This window comes from Papio anubis, chromosome X, assembly GCF_008728515.1.
Source record: "Papio anubis isolate 15944 chromosome X, Panubis1.0, whole genome shotgun sequence".
Lineage (NCBI taxonomy): Eukaryota > Metazoa > Chordata > Mammalia > Primates > Cercopithecidae > Papio > Papio anubis.
The window spans coordinates 75057953-75080319 of NC_044996.1; the positions used below are offsets into that span (position 1 = coordinate 75057953).

The window sequence follows — 22367 nt, forward strand, 5'->3', positions numbered from 1 at the left end:
GAGTAGTAGGAAAGGTCCCCAGCACTGTGATCAGGGGCCTGGTTTCCGCCAACACTTAATTCTTCAAGGCTCTGTCACCACATTGGTCAAATGGGGCACAAGTTTCCACCCCACCAACCTTAAAGGGTTGTATATGAGGATCACAGGAAGAAATTTTGTGAAAAGGTCTAGAGGCTAGATAAATGAAGGGGGTTTCATTTTCATTACAAAAACTCCAACTTATGACTGTTGGGCCCCTCCAAGGCTCTAGATGTGGCTAATGCTCACCAACAGATTAGCAAAGGCACACTTAGGCTTGTCCCCTAATAGTTTAAGAGTCTACACAAGGATGATTTATCACCTTGCCTCACTCAAACCAACGGCATTTTAATGTCCCTCTAATGAAGAGAGCAGTCGCAGCTCAACAAACACGCCATTCAGTTGACAACAGACATGGGCAGCAAATGCCTAGCCCATGGAGTTCAGATGTCCTCAAAGATTTTGTGCCATCCTTTCCCACAGCAGGCTCTGCTTCCTTGAGTTTGACTCTAGGGAAAAAAAAGGCCTCCTTTTGCTGCTCCACAAAACCTAGAATAACATATAGTTAAGCCATTCAATGGGTCAGTGTGATTGGCACAAAATGTAGAATGAACAAAACGAAATGGCATATTTCAGCATAAGCTTTTGAGCTAAATTCAGAGGTACTGCAAAAAAGGCCAAAAGGCTGGCACAAAAGCGGGGCAGAGAAGCAAAGGTCATGGAAAACCAGTCAACCAGAGTGATGGTCCACCTTGAGGTCTGACCTTAAATTATTAAGGCCATGAGACACATTGATGGAAACTCGTTTCCTCTTTATCTGCAAAAGGATCCTGGGTTCCTTCACGCTCTGTCACACCTCCCTGCCTTTCCATTCACCATTCCCTTTGCAGAGAATGCCCAGCCCTCCCTTCTCAGGTTAGACCATTCCTACTCAGCTTTCAAGACTCAGCTCAAATGTAACCTCTTTGAAGTCTTTGCTGACTCCCCAAAGGCAGAGTTCCTCATTCCCTCCCCTGTGTTTCCACAAGGTCTTTTTTTTTTTTTTTTTTTTTTTTTAGACAGAGTCTCACTCTGTTGCCAGGCTGGAGTGCAGTGGCGCGATCTCAGCTCACTGCAACCTCCAACTCCCTGGCTCAAGAAATTCTTCTGCCTCAGCCTCCCGAGTAGCTGGGATTACAGGCACACACCACTACACCCAGCTAATTTTTGTATTTTTAGTAGAGACAGGGTTTCACCATTTTGGCCAGGATGGTCTCGATCTCCTGACCTTGTGATCTGCCTGCCTCAGCCTCCCAAAGTGCTGGGATTACAGGCATGAGCCACCACACCTGGCCATCCAAAAGGCCTTTTACAGCCCTCTGGCCCACTCTGGCATCTTTGTTTACATGCTGTCCTTCCCCATTGGGCCGTGAGTGCAGCTCTTAGGAGCAAGAACTACAGAGCACAAAGATGCTTTCTTAGCACAATGCAGGGCACAAAGATAGCCCTCACTCAAGGCTGGCTGAATAAATGAGCATTTGAGCAAACATGCACTGAACTCACTTGTTGGATCTGCACAGGACCCAGAGGAAAGTCTCGTTAGGCAACGATTTGATATGTTACACATGCTTCTTCAACACTGGTTTATCTGATTCGTGACGACCTTGGTGCTGGCAAGCTGCAAGAAGTCTGCTGGCAGAGGCAGCCTGACAATGTACCAGCGAGGCAAGGTGTAGGGTGACCTCGTCCAGGCTCTCAGCTTGGTTCTCACAGCACGAAAACACGAGTTGGAAAAGTACTGCTCCCCGCCCCCACACCCCTCAACTCTCCTGTGCTTGCTTCTCAAGAAGTTTCCCAGCAGCACAGATAGCATCGTTAAGTACATTTGAAAACTGAAAATGCATCCATTACCAGAGAGGAATGCCTAACACATGGAGCCTGACCTGGCCAGGGCTCCCACAGAAGCTCTGGCTCAGCATCACAGCTTCTAGTTCTGTTTCCGGTTCTGCTAATGATGAACCCGATGACTTTGGACATATCAGCTCATTTCACATTCCCTGTCATCATAGAGGGAGAATAATGAAAATGTTGCATGGAATGAATCAATGAGAAGCTTGACTGAGATCCTGGTGGACGGGGGAAACAGTGGTTGATGCTGGCAGAGCCTTCAGGGTTTTGTCGTTTTGGTTGTTTCTGTTGTTTGTTAAGTGCAAATCACTCTGCCTTAAGCCCAGGTGTGCAGTCTGTTGAGAGGAAGGGCAGACAGGCAGGCAGGCAGGCAGGCAGGCAGGCATGCACCTCCGAACTGGGCTGCAGCAGAGCCAGTGCAGGTGGCAGTGGACAGGACTGGACGGGACAGGATGGGATGCTCAGATGCAGGCCGGCCAACAGCTGGTCTTGTGCTCCCCAGTAGGGACCACGAGCAACAAGCTCTAAAAGCTGTGCCTACTGGAGCAATTTAGTATTGAAATACAATAAAACTAATGGCAAAGTCGATCTGACACATCTTTAATGATACACATAATGATTATTGTGCTGTACTGTAATTAGGCATAATGATAAGCAGCTCCTAAGAATGACTGTAATTACGATGACATTTACACAGCTGAACCAAATATTTCTGAGGTCAGCCAGGATGGAGGTGGGGATTAGGGGTGGTTGGACAGGAGGCAGAGCACAAACTTGGTTGCAAGGCATTTCTCTGGTTCTCCTTGTCTCCCCACTCCACCCCAAGGTGACAGTCCCTCCACCCCTTATTGGGGAACAGAAAAAAGATCTGATGAGGGACGTGGGGCCTGAATGGCTAGTTCCTTTCTCCAGCCAGGGAGAGGCTATCCTGAAGCTCCTAGGGTTAGGGAATCTGGGATGTCCAGAGGGGCTTCAAGCTGATTAGTCCCCACTTTTCCATAAGGCCTGAAATTCTATCAAGTAGCCTTAAACCTAACAAGTATATGCCTAAAGTATGGGCCTTCTTTGGAGCCTGATTTGAACAAATCCATGTAAGGGATATTTTGGGGACAACTGGGTAAAATGTAACAGAGATTGGTATTAGATGGGTTCTCTAGAGAAACAGAACTAATGGAATATATATATATGAGGGCTTTTTTTTGAGACGAAGTTTCACTCTGTCGCTCAGGCTGGAGTGCAGTGGCACGATCTCGGTTCACTGCAACCTCCCATATTCACTGCAACCTCCCATGTGTATACACACACACACACACACACACACACACACACACACATATACTTTAACCTAATCTTGACTTATTTCTCCCTTCCTACACCTGACGAATCCACATTCCTTTTTGGGAACATTCTCCAGGTACCACTTCCTCCAGGAAGTGTTCACAGGTCCTTCCTTCTTCCTACCTCCACACTATCCCCTGCTTGGGTCTTCTCTGCTTCCACAGCACCCTTGCATAATCTCTACTACAGCACTTATCACTGTGGATTATAAATGTCTTCCCGACTAGACATTGAGCTCTTTCAGGATAGATAGTATGTCTTTTTTATCTCTATATAGCACAGGGCCTAGAACACAGTAGGGATCCTGTACATGCTTGATAAATACATGAATGAATGGATAGACGAAAGAATGAATATATTCTCTAGCAGAACATCAGAGACTTGGGAAGCATCCTCACCCTAAATCAAACACTGAGGAAGTAGAGTTTTTAGTATGTGCTTAGATACCAAAAGGAGAAAGGAGATCTGTATCCTTGGATATGTTTTAAACTCTATGATGATGATGATGATGTTGATGATAACTGACATTCAACATTTATTGCATAGACTTATGAGCACAACTGCCTGGGTTTTAATTTTAGCTGTACCATTTGCTAGCATGTAATTTTGGGCAAATTACATAATTTTTTTTGTACCTTAGTTTCCTCATCTGGAAAATGAGGATGATAATAATACTATGTATTAAACGAAATAATGTTCTGCAGAGCACTTAGAATAGTACCTGTAATGCAGTAAATACTGTATAAGGATTTGCTATTATTTATTACAATGAGTCAGCGACTGTGTTAAATCCTTCAGTTATTCATTCATGTATATTGAGAGCCTGCCAGTTCTAGGCCCTGGAGATAGCGTGCCTTCATGGAGCTTATATTTGACCTAACTCCACCCTCACACAATACAAGGGAGACACTATACATATCCCCAACATATAAAAAAGAAAAGTGAGGCTTAAAGCTATTAAGTGACTTGTCCAAGGTCATAGAGCTCCTAAGTTGAAAATTAGGATTCTAACTCTGATCTGTGTGACTCCAAAACTCATTGCTTTAGACCAGGAGTTGACAAACTATGGCCCATGAGCCAAATCTGTCCCTCTGCCTTTTTTTTTTCCTTGAGATATAATTTACCCTTTTAGAGTGCATTGTTTAGTATATTCACAAGTAGCATATTTACAAAGTTGTGCAACCAATATCTAATTCCAGAACATTTTCATCACCCATGAAGGAAATCCCATATCCATTGAGCATTCACTTCTTGTTCCCCTATTCCCTGGCAACCAGTAATCTACTTTCTGTCTTTACGGATTTTCATATTCTGGACATTTCATACAAATGGAATAATAGAATATGTGGCCTTTTATGTCTTTCTTTCACTTAGCATAATGTTTTCAAGGTTCATCCATATTGTAGTATGTATCAGTAATTTGTTCTTTTTATGGCTGAATTCCATTGTATAGATACACATTTTGTTTATCCATTTATCAGTTGATGGACATTTGGGTTGTTTCCCAGTTTTTGGCTATTATGAATAATGCTGCTATGGAAATCTGTGTACACATTCTTGTGTGAACATATGTGGTTATATACCTAGGAATAAAATTTGTGTGTCATTTGGTAACTCTATTTAACTTGTTAGGGAACTGCCGTGTTGTTTTCCCAAGTGGCTGCACCATTTTATATTTCCACCAGCAATGTATGAGGGTTCCTATTTCTCTGCATTGTTGCCAACATTTGCTATTATCCATCTTTTTTATTATTGTCATCCTAGTAGGAGTGAAGTGATATTTCACAGTGGTTTGGGATTTGCATTTCCCTAATGACTAATGATGTCAGGCATTTCCTCATATATTTATTGACCAGTTATATATCTTCTTTGGAGAAATGTCTATGTGTATCCTTTGATCATTTTAAAACTGGGTTATTTTGCCATTATTATTTAGAGATTGGGTTTCACTCTGTCACCCAGGCTGGAGTGCAGTGGTACAATCATAGCTCACTGCAGCCTCAAACTGCTGGGCTCAAGCAGTCCTCCCGCCTCAGCCTCCCAAGTAGCTAAAACTACAGGTGCACACCGACATGCCTGCCTAATTTTTTAAAAAAGTTTTTGTAGAGATGGGGGTCTTGCTATGTTGCCCAGGCTGGTCTTGAACTCCTGGGCTCAAGTGATCCTCCTGCCTTGGCCTCCCAAAGTGCTGGGGTTATAGGCGTGAGCCACTGTGCCCAGCCTGTTGTGATTTCTTTATCTGGTTTTGGCATAAAGGTAGAACTGGCCTCATAGTTGGGAAGTTTTATTTGTCAGGGTTCTCCAGAGAAAAAGAACAAATAGGAGATCTCTCTCTCTCTCTCTCTCTCTCTCTCGCTCTCTAGATATACATGTAAAAATAAATATCTAGATAAATAAATCTATCATTTATCTATATAAAATAGATTTATTGTGAGGAACTGGCTCATGAAATTATGGAGGCTGAGAAGACTTTTGATCTGCCATCTGCAAAATGGAGTCCAAGGACAGCTGGTTGTATAGCTCTAGTCTGAGTCTGAGGACTTGAGAACCAGGAGAAATGATGGTGTAAGTTCTACTCCAAGTCCAAAGGCCTGAGAACCAGAGGGCTGATGGTGTAAATCCCAGTCCTAGGGCAGGAGAAAACTGAAATCTTAGCTCAAGCAGTCAGTCATTGAGAGATGAGAGGGGAGGAGTGGGAGGGAAGGGACAGGAGGGAAGAGAAGGGAAGGGAGGAAGAGAGGGAGATAATTCTTCCTTCACCTTTTTGTTCTATTCAGGCCCTCAACACATTAGATGATGCCAACCCATACTAAGAAGGAAAATCTTCTTGATTTAGTCTCCTAATCCAAATGGTAATCTCTTCTGGAAACACCTTCACACATACAATCAGAAATAATATTTAACCAGGTATGTGAGCATTTTTGTGGCCCAATAAAGTTGACAAATAAATTCAACCATTATTGGTATCAATCAGAATTAACTAGTGAAACCATATGTGCCTGGGGTTTTCTTTGTGGGAATTCAAAAAATTATTAATTCAATCTCTTTTACTTGGTTTAGGTCTATCCAGATATTCCATTCCATTTTTTCTTGTTAGTTTTGGTATTGTGTGTCTTTCTAGGAATATTTTCATTACATCTAGGTTATAAAATTTGTTGGCACACAGTTGCTCATAGTATTCCTTTATGCTTTTTTTTTTTTTTTTTTTTTTTTTGAGACAAGCCTGTTGCCCAGGCTAGTCTCGAACTCTTGGGCTCAAGCGATCCTCATGCCTTGGCCTCCCAAAGTTCTGGGATCACAGGTGTGAGACGCTGTGCCTGGCTCTTTATACTCCTTTTTATTTCTCTAAGGTGGGTAGTAATATCTCCACTATCATTCCTGATTTTCATAATTTGAGACATTTTTTTCTTAAGTATACCTGAAGTTTTGTAATTTTGCTGAGCTTTGCCAAGAACCAACTTTTGATTTCACCAAATTTCTCTATTGTTTTTCTATTCTTTATTTCAGTTCTTCTTGCTCTAATTTTTATTTTTAATTTATTTAGTTTTTTGAGACAGAGTTTTGCTCTGTCACCCAGAGCTGGAGTGCAGTGGTGCAATCTCGGCTCACTGCAACCTCCATCTCCAGGGTTCAAGTGATTCTCCTGCCTCAGCCTCCTGAGTAGCTGGGACTACAGGAGCACACCACCATGCCCGGCTAATTTTTTTATTTTTAGCAGAGACAGGGTTTCACCATGTTGGCCAGGCTCGTCTCGAACTCCTGACTTCAGGTGATCCACCCGCCTTGATCTCCCAAAGTGCTGGGATTATAGGTGTGAGCCATCATGCCCCACCTAATTTTTATTATTTCTTTTCCTCTGCTTGCTTTGGGTTTAGTTTGCTCTTCTCTATTTTCTTAAGATGAAAGATTAAGTTATTAATTTGTAATCTTTCTTACTGTTAAGCAGGCCTTTGCAGTTACAAATTTCCCTCTAAGTACTGCATTCATTGCACTCCATAAGTTTTGGCATGTTTTGTTTTTGTTTTCATTCATCTCAGAGTATTTTCGAACTTCCTTTGTGATTTCTTTTCTTTTCTTTATTTATTTTTATTGGGAGGGGTGCACCATTTCTGGAGGTACTGCAATACCAGGTTGATGCATGGAGTGGAGGAAACTGGTTCTTATTCCATCTCCCTGCTCCAAAAATCCATTTAATGTATTGTCCTCAGATAGAGGATGTATCAGTTATTAAACTGATAAGGACAGATACTACACTTGAACTTAGCCAAAAGGCCATGAAGCAACGTGATTTCTTCTTCAACCTATTTGTATTAGGAGTGTGCTGTTTAATTTCCACATATTTATGAATTCCCCAAATCTCCTTCTTTTATTGATTTCTAATTTCATTCCTTTCCATCTAATTTAATTCTAAAGTACTTTGTATGATTTCAATCCTTTTAAATTTACTGAGACTTGTTTTGTAATCTAACTTATGTTCTGTCCTAGAAAATGTTCCATGTGCACTTGAGAAGAATGTATATTCTGCTCTAGTTGGTTTATCATGTTGTCCAAATCTATTTCCTTGTTGATCTTCTCTCTAGTTGTTCTATTTATTATTGAAAATGGGGTATTGACTTCTCCAACTATTATTGTTAAATTTCTCATTTCTCTTTTTCACTTCTTTAGTTTTTGTTGCATATATTTTGGTGCTCTGTAGTTAGGTGACATATATTTATAATTTTGTCTATTAGTATAGCCACACCAGCTCTCTTTTGGTTACCGTATGCATGCTATATCTTTTGCCATCCTTTTACTTCCAACCTACGCGTGTCTTTGAATTTAAAGTATTTCTTTTATGAACAACATATAGTTGAATTATGTTTTTAAAATCCATTTGACCAATCTCTAATTTTGAATTGGAGTGTTTAATCATTTACATTTAATATAATTACTGATAAGGTATAGTCTATGTATGCCACATTGCTACTTGTTCTCCATGTCTTAGGCGTTTTTGTTCCTCGATTCATTCCTCCATTACTGCATTCCCTTTTTATTAAATAGATATCTTCCAGTATACCATTTTAATTTTCTTGTTAGTTTACATATATAAAAATGTATTATATATATATAAATATGTGTATATGTGTGTGTGTGTATATATATGTATATGTATATTTATTTTCTTAGTGGTTGCCTGAGTATTATAATTAACATCTTAACTTTTAACAATACAGTTTGGATTAATATCAACTTAATTTCAATAGTATATGTTATGGTTTGGATATGGTTTGTTCATCCCCACCAAAACTCATTTAAAACTTGATCCCCAGTGTGGCAGTGTTGGGAGGTGGGCCTAGTTGGAGTTGTTTGGGTCATGAGAGAAGATTTTTCATGAATGGCTTGGTGCGGTTCTCATGGTAGTGAGTTCTCACTCTGGCAAAACTGGATTAGTTCTTGCAGAAATGGATTAGTTCCTGCAAGAGTGGGTTGTTATAAAGCCAGGGTGCTCCTCAGATTTTGCCTCTTTGCATGTGCCTTCCTACTCTTTGACCTTTTGCCGTGTTGTGACACAGGACAAAAGCCCTTACCAGAGGCCAAGTTAATGCCAGCACCATGCTTCTTGAACTTCCTAGCCTCCAGAACCATGAGTTAAATAAACCTCTTTTATTTATAAATTACCCAGCCTGAGGTATTCTGTTATAGCAACACAAAATGGCCTAAGTACATAAATACTTTGTTCCCATATAGCTCCATTTTCATGCCTCTCCTTTGCGTTGTTATTGTCACACAAATTATATCTTCATGCATTGTGCACTTATCAAAGTGGATTTATTGCTTTATGCAACTGTGTTTTAAATCATATATAGAAGAAAAGAGTTACAAAGAAAAATATATTTGTACTTTGATATTTACTTATGTAGTGAATCTTACCGGTGGTCTTTATTTCTTTATGTGGATTCAAGTTGCTGTCTAGTGTCCTTTCATTTCAGCCTTAAGGATTCCCTTCAGTTTTTTTTTTTTTTTTTTTTTTTTGAGATTGGTCTTGTTGCCCAGGCTGGAGTGCAATGGCGCAATCTCGGATCATAGCAACCTCTACCTCCAGGGTTCAAGCAATTCTCCTGCCTGAGCCTCCCGAGTAGCTGGGATTACAGGCACCCACCACCATTCCTGGCTAATTTTTGTATTTTTAGTAGAGACGGGGTTTCGCCATGTTGGCCAGCCTGGTTTTGAACTCCTGACCTCAGGTGATCGGCCCACCTCGACCTCCCAAAGTGCTGTGATTACAGGTACGAGCCACTATGCCCGGCCACCATTTAGTTATTTTTAATATAATTTCTATTTATTGATATTCTTTATTTGGTGAGACATGTCATACATTCCTTTAAATTTTGGTACATATTTAAAATAACTAATTTAAAGTCTTTGTCTAGTAATTCCAATGTTTGGAGATCCTCAGTGACAGTTTATGTTGATATTTTTTCCTACGTACTCACCATTTCTTGTTTCTTTGCATATCTTACAACTTTTGTTAAAAATTGAACGTTTAAAATTATATGTGGTAACTCTGGAAAACAAATTCTCCCTCTCCCCAGAGTTTTGTTGTTGTTGCTGCTGTGTTTATTTGTTTAGTGTTTTTTTGTTGTTGTTTTTTTTTTTTTTTTTGAGACAGAGTCTCACTCTGTCACCCAGGCTGGAGTGCAGTGGCATGATCTCGGCTCACTACAACCTCCACTTTCTGGGTTCAAGAGATTCTCCTGCCTCAGCCTCCCAAGTAGCTAGGATTACAGGCATGTGCCATGATGCCCGGCTAATTTTCTTTTGTATTTTCAGTAGAGACGGGGTTTTGCCATGTTGGCTAGGCTGGTCTCAAACTCCTGACCTCAAGTGATCCACCTGCCTCGGCCTTTCAAAGTGCTGGGATTACAGCCATGAGCCACCACACCTGGCCTGTTTAGTGGCTTTTCTAAATTAATTCTGCAAAGTCTGGATTCTTTGTCATGTGGAGTCACAGAAGTCTCTGCTTGCTTAGCTTAGTGGTCAGCTAACGATTGTACAGAGATTTTCTTAAATTCATGGAGCCAGTAAGTCTCCCAGTCTTTACCAAGGTGCTCTGTGTGTGTGTTGGGGGCATGCCCTCAACATTCTGTCAGTTAACAACTTTGCCTTAGCACTTCACTTGTACAGAGCTTGAAGTTCAGCCATAGGTGAGAACTTTGGCCTTTCTCAGGTGTTTTCTGAGCATGTGCACAGCCTTGGGAATGCATATCATCCTGTGCATATGCACAGCCTTTTAGATTCCCAGGAATTTGTTGGAGCTTTTCTAAGCCCCATATGGACACCTCATTCCCCAGCAGTTACTTTTAAGCTTTTTGGTTAGCTTAATGTTCGCCCCAACTGTTGTCTATTACCATAGGCAGCTGTAAAGTTAATCATTTGTCTCTAATTATTTTTGACAAATACCCCAAGGAAAAAGTTTTTCACACTGAGCACACTCTTGAATCATGCCTAATAAAAAAAGCCTTGCAAGTGGGGTCTTCCAAGGAACCGCTAGACAGGCCAAATATTAATTCTTCAGAAATGAGGCTTGGAAGGAGCTCCAACATTCTACTCCATGTTCTGTTCCCTCTGGTGGCTGCCAGGCTGCTGGTTTTCACCATGATTGTAGGCTGTTGGTTTTCAAGGCTACCATTTCTACCTGTTTTTGTAAATCAGGTTTTATTGGAACACAACCAACACTCATTCATTTACATACTGTCTATGGCTGCTTTTGTGTACAACAGCAGAATTGAGTAGTTGAGAGTAGTTGGGACAGAAATCATATGGTCTGAAAAGCATAAAATATTTATGGCCTAGCCCTTTATTCTAAAAGTTTGCTACTCCTACTCTAGACCAGTGCTGTTTAGTAGAAATATAATGTGAGCCACATATATAATTAAAAATGTTTTGAGTAGTCACATTAAAAAATTTTTAAAAGTGAAATTATTTTTAAGAATATTTTATTTAACCTAACATATTCAAAATATTATCAATTTGGCATATAACCAATATAAAATTACTAATAAGATATTTCACATTTTCTTCTAAGTCTTTAAAATCTGGTGTGTACTGAAAATTTACAGCACATCTCAATTTGGACTAGCCACATTTCAAATGCTTACTAATCACTAGTGGCTACTGGTTACCATATTGGATAGCATAGCTCTAGATTCTTGGTGCTCAAAATGTGGTACCTGGTTTGGTAACATTATATCACGCAGGAGCTTGCAAGAATGGCACAATCTCAAGCTTCAGCCTGGAGGAACTGAATCGGAATTTGCATTTAACAAGCTCTAGGTAATTCATATGCATATTAAAGTTTGAGAAGTAGAGCTCTATACCATTTTGCTATACTACCTGCCTTTGGGATAAAGACCCAGTACACACAAGGTATTACTCTAATATAAAATATAACCCTCTGGTTATCATTCTATCATAGATCTTGGTGGAATTGTCTGAAAATGAATTAACTAAGATGACAGTGCGCTAGGTGCTATGCTAGGCACTGTGGGGTTTGCTGAGCTGAAGAGGACATGGTCTCTTCTTTCAGGGAACTCACAACTGCCCAAGGATGCCTGGAGAATAATACTCTGCATACGAAATCCAATCTTCTGCACTAAAATCCTCTAAACAACTTTTCCATCTCTAATGTAAATGTGGCAACCAGGCACTGGATTGCTCAAGCAGGCATTCAACTCAAGAGGTTCATGGGACAGAAACAAAACAGTTTCACTCAATTTGAAATTGGCTCACGGCAACGGTCTGAAGCAAACACTCAAGCTTTAGGATATGAACTCAATGGGTCATTCTGAAAGGGTAGCAACCCTGTGTTTGTATAACAGGAAAGTTATAACATTCATCATGCTCGGATTCAGGAACTGTGCACTCAAGTCAAGAGAAATCTGACAGTCTGATTTCCAGGTTCCAGTGACTTGGAATAGAAATTCCTATTTAAAGCAAAGAAAATAAGAAATGAGGAAGTGCCAGTCCTTGTTTCTCTGTGTAGGTGTTGACAAGCTATTAAATCATTAGGCTGTCCCTTGCCAGAAGCAGCAGAATAAATCTTGGAAGTTGACAAATGGTCAGCAGCTCTGTGTGTGCCTGCACAGTCAGAAGCACACACAAAGGGCACACTGTTTCCCTTGGTTTATCTCCTGGCTGTGTAAATATTTCATCTGACATTTGGATTGGATTCTGAGCTAGTTTCCCACCAAGCTGATGGTTTTTTAATCTGCTTTCATCAGCCTACAATAAACTGTCTAACCTGTCTGCACAGCGCAGTGTACTCTGCCCACTGGCAAACAGAACAAATGGAACCAGGAGATCCCGACATACTTTTCTCAGATGTCTGAAGACGAGGAATTGCACCCAAGCTCTGCCCAAGCCAGAAACACAAGCTATGAGGCACTTGCCTCATCCTGTTATACCAGCACCCAAGAGCCCTTCCTAGACTAGACCAGTGCCAGCAGGAGGTCACAACACATAACTTGGGCCTGCCATCCTATTAAGACAGATCTTTGGCTCAGCACAAATATGCCACTGCCAAAGATGAGGGTGGCTGTAGTCTCATTCACTCTAGGTTGTATTCATGCTGGCTTCCTTTCAGTTGCAGATGAGTTCCTTCAGTTGTCCAAAATGTAGGAAATGCTGTGATAACCCAAACCACAAATTACTGGCTCAGAAAGCTCCTATGCAGTAATAAAAATAAAGGAAGTACTGATACATGCTACAACATGGACGACCCTTTAAAACATTCGGTTAAATGAAAGAAGCCAGTGATAAAAGAGCACATATTGTAGGATTCCATTCATATGAAATGTTCAGAATAGCAAATCTATAGAGGCAGAAAGTAGATTGGTTGTTGCCAGGGGGTAGGGGAGGAGGAGATTGATTGCTAGTGAGCATGGGATTTCTTTTAGGGGGAATAATAATGTACCAGAATTAGGTAGTGGTAATGGTTGCATAACTTTGTGAATATACTAAAACCCACCGAATTGCACACTTTAAATGGGTGAATTTTGTGATATGAGAATTACATCTTGCTAAAGCTGTTTAAAAACACTTGAGTTATTAGATGATTTTTCCTTCTCCCCCTTAAAAAGCTCCCATAGATCAATCTTCTCAGCCTTGTTATTTTGTATTCTACTTATAGGAGAAGGATGTAAAAGAAAGGCATACGAGCTGGTACTAGGAAAGCTACAGGATCAGAAGGGGCTACCCAGTCTACTGCTACAGTCCTCTATCATTCATTCACTTATCCATTCATTGAAAGTCTGCTATGTATTAGGCACTGCGGATACAGCATTAAGAAACTCTGCTCTATTAGGAGCTTATGATAATGATGTTTCTAACATTGACCCTGAGACCCCCAGATTCATGAATTGCCTTCTGAATCATCAAAGATTAAAATGTATAATTGCATTAATTATACAGTGTTATTTGTATGCCAGTTATTTTGAAATTGGGCATTCATGGATTTATGGATGATACACCTCTCTAAAGGTTTCTATACTTGAGGTATAAACTATATTGGATAATTTATACTAATAGTAGAGCAAAATATTTAAAGAACAAGGCAGAATACAAACTTACTGTTTCCCCAAGGAAGTTTCCCCAAGATGTTGTAAGCAAGAATTCTTGACAAAAATAGCCAAACCATGTACTTCGAGGTTTCCTTCTTCACAAAGAATTGCTTTTGTGAATCCACAGGCTTTATTAAGAGGTAGCCTTGGCCGGGCACAGTGGCTCATGCCTGTAATCCCAGCATTTTGGGAGGCTGAGGCGGGAGGACCACGAGGTCAGGAGATCGAGACCATCCTGGCTAACACAGTGAAACCCTATCTCTACTAAAAATACAAAAAATTAGCCGAGTATGGTGGTGGGCGCCTGTAGTCCCAGCTACTCGGGAGGCTGAGGCAGGAGAATGGTGTGAACCCGGGAGGCGGAGCTTGCAGTGAGCCGAGATCGCGCCACTGCACTCCAGCCTGGGCCACAGAGCGAGACTCTGTCTAAAAATAAATAAATAAATAAATAAATAAATAAATAAATAAATAAAAGAGGTAGCCTTTTTCTCTTTGTCTCAGTGTAAAGACATATATCTGCTGGTATACTTCTGGCATCAGAATGGGGAAAGCTGGCACAAAGAAACTCAATTGTTCATTTCTTCAGGCAGTGTGTTAGATGGAGAAATATAATAACATTTAATCTCTGGAGTCAGGCAGGCCTAAGTTCACATCCTAGCTCACATTTTAAATTCAGGCCTGCATCATCTCTTAACAGCTTCTGAGTTGCTCTTCCTATCTCCAGTCATGTGCCTCTCAAATTCATCCTTTACACAGCAGCCTAAGTAAACTCAAAAATACAAATCGGATCTCGTCACTCCCTTACTGTAAATATTTTAGGGACACCACAACTTTGGTAGGAGGGTCTAAGCTATTGAGCATGACTAATAAAGAGTTGGCTCCACAGTTTGGCCTTCAAACACCTCTCTAGCTGCATCTCTTACCATTTTCCACCTTACAATTTTTACACAATTGTTTGTAGTTGCACACAGACAGAAACCCACGTGCACCCACTCTACTCAGGCTGTTATGCTCTCCTGGAGTCACTTTCCACCCTTCTGTGCCTGGTTAACTTTTGAATCATTCTTGCATTGGGGTGGGGGGATACAACATAGCTGGTAAGAGGATAGACTCTAGAGCCAGACACCAAGGCAAATAAGGGCCCCAGTTTAGTCTGCCTGCCCTAACTTTGGAAGCTAGATTAAAGGTAGTCGAGGAGATACTGACAATAATTGCAAAAAGTCTGTTACATTCTAGCATAAACTACTTTAAAACCATTGTATTGAAAATGTTTGAGTAAGTAATATATGTATTTAGTTAAAAATTCCAAAGGCAGAAAAGGATATTTTGTAAAAGATGAAGTCCTTGCTATGTCCTAGATACCCAGTTCCCTTGCCGGTGTTTTTGTAACTCTTTCAAGAGACAGACAGCATATGTAAGCATAAAAATATCATTTTAATACAATAAGAAAACACATTGTACACAGTGTCCTGTAATTCCCTTTTCATTCAGATACCTTATCTTGGAGATTCTTTCACATGTATTATATGTAGCCAATCTTCTACTGGAAAACAATTACATTGTTTTTCAACTTTTACAAAGCTATTTCTTAGGACTTCTTTTACTATTCTTGCAGAGCTCCTGCTCACCAGAAAGAAAATTCTTTCTTTTTTTTAATAAAAAAAATCTGTTACTTTACTTTCTTTTCCATTAAAAATTGCATTTATTGCGATTTTGTTTTTTATTTACAAAGTTAATACGTTTCATTTGTAGGAAACTTGGAAAAGGCTGGGTGCAGTGGCTCATGCCTGTAATCCCAGCACTTTGGGAGGCTGAGGCAGGAGGATCACTTGAGGCCACCAGTTTTAGATCACCTGGGCACCATAGCAAGATCTTGTCTCTACAAACAATTAAAAAATTAACCAGGCATGGTGGTACATGACTGTAGTCTCATCTGCTTGGGAGGCTGAGGCAAGAGGATAACTTGAGCCCAGGAGGTCAAGGCTACAGTGAGTTATGATCACGCCACTGCACCCCAACCTGTCTGCAGAGTAAGACTTCATCTCAAAACCAAAAACCAAAAAACAAGCAAACAAAAAACTTGGAAAATAAAAAAGCACAAAGAAAAAAGATCACTCATATTTCCAATACTGGTGAACATTTTGATGAATGTCTTTCTAGTATTTTTTATATTCACATATCTACACTTTACAAAAGGTCTACTCTCAAATTTGAGGGGGAAATATGTGATGAGACATAGTAAAGAAGAATAATAGCTTACCATGTTTTGGTCAGTAGTGTACCTTAAATGCATTATCCCATTTAATCCACACAACAACCCTATGAAATATATACCTTTCTCCTCATTTTACAGGTAGGGAAACTGAGGCACAAAGAATTGCTGAGTCACACAGTTTGGGGAATAACACAGCTGGGATTTGAAGTTAGATATATCAGACCCCAAGTCACACTCTTACTTGCTGTACTCCACTGACTCTGCCAGGTCCCCAGTGTCTAGTAAAATTGAAAAGGCACAGACCCCATGATCCAGCAATTCCATTTGCAAGTCTGTGTTCTACAGAAACTTGCACATGTGCCCAAGGACCAAGTGTAAGAATGCTCATTGCAATGGACTGTGGTGGCAAAAAATTAGGACCAATCCAAATGTCCATAAAGATGTGGATGGTTAAATAAAACACAGAATATCCACAGGATGAGATACTATAAAGCAGTTTAATGGCCTGAAATGGATGTATGTGGGCAGATCTTAGAAACAACATTGCATGTTTCTTCACTGAATAAAATGATGAAAGGAGAAAAAATATTGAATGAAAAAAGCAGATTGCAAAACAATATGTACAGTATGGTACTATTTGTCCCAATTAAAAAAAAAAATCATTGCCTGCAAATTCCACATCTTGTTTCTGATCACGGTGAGAATGAACTGGAAAGATACACATCAAATTCATGACAATGGATGCCCTGGGGGCACTGGGAGAAGAATAGGACTGGGGAGGAAGGACACAGGATATTCAACTTTTATCTATGATTTTTTTTTTTAAGGATTTAAAGATAAGACAAAATCTTAACACATTTTAATTCTGAATGGTGGGAATAAGTGTGTGTGTTATATTCTCTGTTACTGTACTATATTTAAAAAACAGTATCAGCTAATGTTTACAGAGCACTTATGAACCAGGTACAGTTCTAAGCATTTCATGTGGATCAATTCATTAAATCCTAACAAGCATCCTATGAGGCAGGTACTATATTAGCTCCATGACAGATAAGGAACCTAACAGATAAGACACAGGTTAAATAACTTCCCTGCATCACACAGCTAGTAAGTGGTGAAGCTGGACTCCAAACCTGGGTGTATCTGGCTTCAGGAACCCTGCCTTTACCCTGTGTCATTTCCACTCTTCGGAACATTCTCAAAATCTAAACAAAACAGCACAAAGCCAAGTCCCTAAATGCTGAGGGAATGCGAAGTGGAGGAATGAACACAACTGTGCAGTTGTTGCCCTGATTGCCACCTTCTCTATTTGCTATATTAGCCTGAGGGCTCCACTCTGGAGCTGAACTAGCTCTAGTTCAGAGTAGAACAGCAGAGACCTCTCTTTCTTGAGGGAATCAAAACCGAAAACTCTACTCTTCCTAAAAAACAGAAGAAAACAAAACGAAATAATAGGCAGAGCACAATAAGCTAGGCCCCACTGGGGATATTACAGGGCACACAATCAATTTAAGCCTGCGTGTGAACTGGAGTTCCTACGGGTTAGCTAAGCCTAGTTCTTTGGCTACAAATGGTTGGGGCAGGGAGAAGCTGGCAGCCATGTAGGGTAGAAAAGTGAGACTTGGAGGAAAGAGGGAAATCCTTTGGCTTCCTCCTGTGGCTGCTCCTCTCCCTGCAGAAGGATGTGCTATCTCGGGCTTAAGGAGTTTAGCAGTAGGAGGAAAGGGAAAGATGGGAGGCCAGCAGGGTGGGTTTCTGTAGCTCTCTTCCTGCTGCAGCCTCTGGTTTTAGTAGAGTAATTCCCTCACTCCCTGCTGTCATCATCAAAGCAGTTCCCAGGCTCCAAGTAAATAAGAGACAGGAAAACAGTGGGGTGGAAAGAGAAGTTGTGTAGGGTAGTGGTGAAGAGCTCAGACTTCAGAGCCACCCTGCCTGGGTCTGAATCCTGGCTTTGCCACTTATTCATTTTTCTGTCAACTTGGGCAAGCCATCTATGAAATGGGGATAATAATGGAGTTGTTGTCTTGTGAGGATACAGATAAATAATGCATCTAAAGCGCTTAAAACAGTGCCAGGCATATAGTAATCACTTCATGAGTGCTTGTTGTACTTCTTCTTTCTGAGTACCTGCTTGTTTCCAGGGACTGTGATAGGAATTAGGGATGGAGGGGACGATCAGACAGTTTTTGCCCTTGAATTTAGTATAGTTGAGGAGACAGATGAGCAAATGAATTACAATACAATATAATAAGGTCTCAAGTTACTATATGTGTCAGATATTATAGGATCGCAGGGAAAGGAGTGACAAACTATGGAGGGGAGGGGTGGCCAGGGAGGACTTCACAGACAGATGACATGGAGATTGGAATTTGAAGGAAGAGTAGGACTTCACCCAGCAGGCAAGCAGGAGGAGAGACATTCCTAGTAGAAGTACCTTGGTCAAAGGCATAGCTGGAATCAGGGTTTAGGGCAGGAGTAGGGATAGCATAGTGGGAAAAATAGATTAGGGCCCAATCTAGAAGGATCTTGTGTTCTCCGCTAAGAATTTCAGACCTATAAGTTCTGGGAGGGTGTATGTGTGTGTGTGTGTGTGTGTGTGTGTGTGTGTGTGTGTGTGTGTATGTGTATGTGCGTGTGTGTGCTTGAAGCAGGTAGATAACATGATTAAAGTTGAATTGTTAAAAAATAACTGATATGAAGGATGGATTATGGGTGGAAGACTGGAGGGATACCAGTTGAGTTCCACTGATCCCCCAAGTCCCACCCCCCAACTCCTCCCTCAGTGTTCCCTTTATCAATCAACCATTTACCCACTTGCCCAAGAGCGAGCCTTGGGGTCTTTGGTAAGCCTTTGCTTTCCTTCACTCCTATATCTACTTCATCAACAAGCCTGGTTGGTCTGCCTCCAAAATGCATCTAGAATCTAGAGGACCATAAAGGCCTCCTAACTGGTCTTTCTAGTTCTCTTGGTATCTCTCTGTAATCCTTTGTCTATACAAATGCCAGAGTGATTACACACACACACACACACACACACACACTGCTATGGAATGAATTGTGTGTCTTCCTACCCCAATTCACATGTTGAAGCCCTAACCCCTATGTGGCTGTATTTGGAGCAAGGAAGTAATTAAGGTAAAATAAGGTCATGGTGAAGTGGGTAGCTGATCTGATAAAATTAGTGTCTTTATAAGAAGAGACACCAGAGAGATCTCTTGAGTTTTCTCTCTGCAAACACACCAAGGAAAGGCCATGTGAGAATGTGGCAGGAAGGTGGCTGTCTGCAAACCATGAAGTGAGCTCTCACAAGAAACTGACCATGCTGGTGCCTTGATCTTGGACTTCCAGCCTCCAGAATTGTGAGAAAATAAATTTCTGTTGTTTAAGCCATCAGGTTTATGGTATTTTGTTATGGCTGCCTGAGCTGACTAATACAATTCGTTTTAGCTACATTATTAATACTTGCTTATGCACTGTCTTGTGTAATTTTTCTCTAATTGGTTGTCAGGTACAGCTTTTGCCTTTCCACTAGTCTATAAGTTCCTAGGAGTCATGGATCATGCCTCTTAAATCACCAGAAGCACCTAAACCAAGTCAGGCACACAGTGGTAGGCAATAAACGCGTATGAAAGGAATGGACACAACTGCACAGGGAGATGCGCTGAGTATTCATAGCTAGAAAAGGATACTGAGTCTCTGGAGTTGGTGTTAGCTTTGTCACAGATGTCTTAAGTGTCTGTAAACAAATTAACATCTTCAGCAGTGTTGTTTCTTCCCTCCATTATGGAGTTTTGGTGAGGCTTAAATATGATCCGGTATTTTCAAAGGCTTTGTGAGGAAGCAGAGAGCCTAGGTTTTTGAGTCAGAAAGATCTGGGTTCAAAATACAGCTTTCTCACTTACTAGCCCTGATAAGAACACTGACCTCATGAGAGGTGCTTTGTACACACAGAAGCGTTCAATCTTCACAGCCACCCTGCAAAGTGGATAATGAGGATCGCCATTTTAGGGATGAGGAAACTGAGCTTCTGAGAGACTGGCGAAATTACTCAAGATTACACTTCTAGTTAAAGGATCAGATCCCCAAATTGCTTGGCTCAAAAGCTCATGTTCTTTTTACCCTGCAACAGGCTCCAAAAGAGAACAAAGCTTAACCTCTAGGAAGAATGACTTCCTATACTGGATTTAACAAGCTCCCATGTTCTAGGGACAAAAGTTCTTGGCTTTCTTTAGGGAGACAGGAAGCTGCCACCCTAATATTTAAGTAATATAAGATTAGTCAGAATCAGATTTTCAAAAGGGACCATGACCCAAAAGGAGATTATGAGCTATTTTAGCAGGCTGAGGGTACCATGGGGGGCAGGGTAAATTGCCTTATTTATTATTATTATTTTAAATTGACAATAACTATACATATTTATGGGTATAGTGTGATATTTCTTTTTTCCCTTATTTAAAAAAAATTTTTAATTTTTATGGGTATATAGCATGTACACATATTTATGAAGTACATGAGATATTTTGATACAGGCATACATGTATAATAATCACATTAGGGTAAATGGCATATCCATCACCTCAAGCATTCATCATGTCTTTGTGTTATGAACATTCCAGTTGTATTCCCTCAGTTGTTCTAAAATGTACATCAAATCATTGCTGACTATAGTTACCCTGTTGTGCTAATTCGATAGCCAGACCTTATTCACTGCCTCTAACTATATTTTTGTACCCATTAACAGTGTGATATTTTGATACATGCATATAATGTATAATGATCAAATCAGGATAATTAGCATATCCATCACATCAAACATTTATAATATTTCTTAATATTAGAACATTCAAAATTCACTCTTCTAGCTATTTGAAAATATATAAGAAATTGTTGTTAATTATAGTCACCCTATAGTGTGTAGCTATTTTATTTACTTCAGGCACACTGAACCTAGCATTGTGCTTGGCTCAAGGAAGCACTCAATGACTATCTGCGGAATGATAAATTCCCAGTGTAGCTCAGAGGATGAAAGACATCACATTCTGTGGTCTGGTGTAGTGGCCACCAGAAAAATGTAGCTATAGAGATTAGGCCTGAAAGAGCCAGTCACATAGCTGCCAAGGTTTGGAACTGAAGAAGTATATTTTTAATATGTTTTAGAGTCACAATGAAACAAGATTCCCTGACGGGAATTTTCCCAAAGACTGGATCCAGACACCCAATAAAAGGGCTACAAGTGTACTTGCATATAATTTGCAAATGGTTTATGTCTAACTGCATTCTCTGTCATCTATTCCCTGGTGATTTTCAAGGCAAAAATTTATTGTTACCCTAAAGGTTATTGCATAATTTATAAAAATAATAAAAGTTTATCTTCTCTTCCTTAAAAAACAGAACAGGCAGTACCACATTTCGCTGTCAAGGCTGTTCAGCACAGACAACTCATATCTTTATTATTGCCATAGAAAGTGTTTGATCAATCATATTTAGGCTGTACTATAAAATTTAAAATGTGAGGTGTAGCTGTATTAGCCAGTATCACTAAAGTTCCTTGGACGTGAACTCCTATGTCATCAACATGAGGACTGTCCTGTTCAAATGGCACTTATCTAGATTTCAGTGATATAGAGGCCCTCCATGTAGGAATCTGTGTTACTGAGGACTCAAAGCAAGAGCGGTTTTCCCCACTTCTCAGAAACACAGTTAAGGCCCAGTGGCAGAGTCACTCTTCACAAGAGCAGAGGAGGTTGGGGTGACAGAAAGCAGAACTCTGAATACCCATTCCTAACTCACAGGCAGAAGTTTTGCTTTGTAAGCTGATCCTTGACAGTGCAGTAATTTATAAATGGAAAGAGATAGGGGACTCATCATTCAGTAAGCATTTATTGAGGGCCTGCTATATGTGCAAGGCACTAGATAAAGCATCACAGCTTAATAAGGAGAGCTTTCAAATGTATCAGGCCTTTTCTTGTCATTGCCTTAAAATATCATGTCCTGTATTTAAAAATGGCAATGTAATCATGAGGAAAAAATTCAAACTCAACATTAGTACAACTTATATTTGCCCTCTCAAGTGATGGTAAAAAGAACTCTCTAAATGCTTTAATGAGCTTTTGCACACACTGTTCCCTCTGCTTGGAATTCTCTTCCCCCTCTCCTGTCTGCCTGGTGAAATCCTACCCTCTCTTTAAGAAACAGCTCAAATATCATCTCCTTTGTGAACCCTTCTGACACCTCCTGAGCAAATTAATCATTCCCCTCTATACATTCGCAAAGCTTTTTGCAAGGAACCTCTACTCTCACACTGTACCATA

General features: G+C 40.4%; 1 protein-coding gene and 1 non-coding gene across 2 annotated transcripts in view; both read right to left on the reverse strand.

The window, feature by feature from the left end:
• HDAC8 (histone deacetylase 8) overlaps positions 1 to 22367 on the reverse strand; it is a 249855-nt gene that overhangs the window by 35835 nt on the left and 191653 nt on the right. The window lies entirely within an intron of this gene.
• Positions 7337 to 7527, reverse strand: LOC116272303. Its single transcript, XR_004181014.1, has one exon. It is a non-coding gene; the product is annotated as a U2 spliceosomal RNA (small nuclear RNA).